The sequence below is a fragment of the Montipora capricornis genome, chromosome 6 (assembly GCF_036669925.1).
Source record: "Montipora capricornis isolate CH-2021 chromosome 6, ASM3666992v2, whole genome shotgun sequence".
Taxonomy (NCBI): domain Eukaryota; kingdom Metazoa; phylum Cnidaria; class Anthozoa; order Scleractinia; family Acroporidae; genus Montipora; species Montipora capricornis.
The window spans coordinates 74640177-74642676 of NC_090888.1; the positions used below are offsets into that span (position 1 = coordinate 74640177).

Genomic DNA, 2500 nt, shown 5'->3' on the forward strand with positions numbered 1-2500 from the left:
AGTGATGTTTTGACCAAAAAGCAGATTTATGACCATGTAAAAGCAAACGGAGGTGATTTGCCTAGTACACCAGCTGATTTAACTGATGATTTCAAAAAGATGGAAGCGATAGAATGACTGGATTGCTAAATTTGAATAATAGAAGATTGAAAATGTTGCACCTGGTAGACATAATACAGCAGATGCTTCAACTAGAAGCTTTTTATTTTGATCTTAATGTTGTTGATGGTAAAATAGAAGCTCAGAATCCAGCAATTTACAAAATCCTATTCATCATAACGATGTGGTAAATAATTTTTATATTGATAACTCTATGTTGTTAAAAGCTGATAAAACAGAGCTGAATAATTTTATTTTAAAAAGTGGTTTGACAAACAATCTTGACATGAAAAACCATAACATTAATACTGTGAAAGAAGCAACAACAGGTCATCAAGCAATCAATTTCACTCAATTAAACAATGAGCTGAGTAACTATTTACATGAAACAGGGGGTACAATGGAAGGAGATATTGATCTAAACGGAAACAGTATTTATAACATTCAAAATACAGTAAATAAAACTTCTGCTGTTAATCGTGAATATGTAAACAATGAACTCAAGAAAAAATTGGATAAAAAGACATTAATATGGGTGGAGATAAAATTATTAGTTATAGAAATCCAAATGATTTAAATGAACCCGTTAATAAGGCCTATGTCAACCAAAAAGTATCTCAAGCAGGTGGTTTCGTTGATTTATCACCTTATTAAAAAAAAAAAGACGGAAGGGTGGTAATGAATAATGATTTAAAACTCAGCAATAATAAAGCGATCAATGTATAAAATGCTACAGCCAATTCAGATGTCGTTAATTTGCAGCAATTATAAGATACAACCCGCTCGGGATTACTCACTTGGTCCCGCAAGTCAAAGATCATTTTATGGTGTTTTATCCCATATAATAAATCCTTTATTGACCAAGCTTGTGCGGTCAAGATGGCTGAATATTGCATGGCCTCGTTCTTTTTTTGCGTGTTTATGGACCTCGACTTTGCCTCCCTCTATAAACACGCAAAAAGAGAACTTGGCCAATATCCAGCCATCTCGACCTCAGACTTGGTCAATAACCCACATATATTGCACGACTGATAAAACAACGCGAAAATGTATTTTTAAACGATCTTTCGGCTGGCCAAGGTACGTTTGGAGATCTAACGAATTTACAGCACCGGTGGCTCAGTTGGTTGAGCACCGCCGGCCGGACCAACACTCAGGGTCTTTAAATAACTAAGGAGTAAGTGCTCCTTTTGTAACGACATCTGCGAATGGTTAACTTTCAAGTCTTCTCGGATAAGAGCAAGAAGCCGGAGGTCCCGTCTCATAACCCTGGGGTGTAAATTCTGTGGGACGTTAAAGAACCCATACAGTATTCGAGAAGAGTACGGCATAGATTTTACAGTGTTGTGGTCTGATCTATGGATATAGGAGTTAGGTGTCAATTGGGACGAAAGTTCTGATCCTCTCTCCTGCAAATCCATGAATTGTGGCGAACATAAACTAAGAATGTATATATACATGTTATGAAAAAATTGAAGAAGATTTTAAATGATGACATAACGTGAAATAGCTACTGGATAAGCAAATCAAAAGTTAAAAAGAATAAAAAAAGAATAAAATGCCGTTGAAACACTATATACATACGAGATCGTTAAATTATCCGTCACGCTTGTTTATCACTTAAATTTCCTTAGTGACAATATGCAATTGAATGTAATATCATTGTATCATTGTATCAGTATCTGAAAAGCCTATATCAACATTCCCACGAGTACACCCTGGGAATTTGACGAGTATGTACAGGGGGAGAAGCGTGACATCAGTGGTGGATGGGGGGAAGGAGAATTGACAACATATGGCAAGGGTGGGAAGGGGAATTTAAACAAATTGCCTTGAAACCATATTGAGGCGACGAGACATAAATTAAGGGACAATCCAACTCTTTAGTAAACGTCATTGCTGGAGATAATAGCCTTCCAAAGGTCTGTGTTGTATTTTAATCACTTTCTTTCATTTGTATAGAAAAACAGATCTTAGAGCACAGTGGAAGTTCTTAGTGGGTGCCCATAACTCATTTTTGCAGTGCGAACTCCTGGGGGCGCGTCTCGCCCCAAGGATTTCACATGGCCATTTCTTTCTCGCGGTTTTCTTTCGCGTCACCGCCGACGAACTAAGCGAAAGAGGGACAACTTGTAGTCTACTGAGAGGAGGTTGACGTTTTGGATTGACAAAGTGCATTATCTTCTTGACCGTATCATAAAATTGTCTCAACAGACATGTACATTCCACAAGTGTCACAGTAACACTCTCCTCCATGTCTACTACTCCGGGAATATAAGGATCAGCGGATCCAACCCAATCTGCAATCGTTGGTTTTTTACGTTCAACAATGCCGAATGCGGCTCCCCTGGTGCGATTGATGCTGTACTGTACCAGGCTCATGCTGGGGACCTTAACAAAC

At 38.0% G+C, this 2500-nt stretch overlaps 1 long non-coding RNA gene across 2 annotated transcripts in view; it reads left to right on the plus strand.

Annotated features, from left to right (window-relative positions):
* Positions 1–2500, plus strand: part of LOC138050874 (uncharacterized) — a 21188-nt gene that overhangs the window by 18335 nt on the left and 353 nt on the right. For both annotated transcript variants that reach the window (XR_011132714.1, XR_011132713.1), the window contains exon 3: positions 2314–2500. This exon is cut by the window's right edge and continues 353 nt beyond it. This is a non-coding gene — a long non-coding RNA (uncharacterized lncRNA). The remainder of the gene's footprint in view (positions 1–2313) is intronic.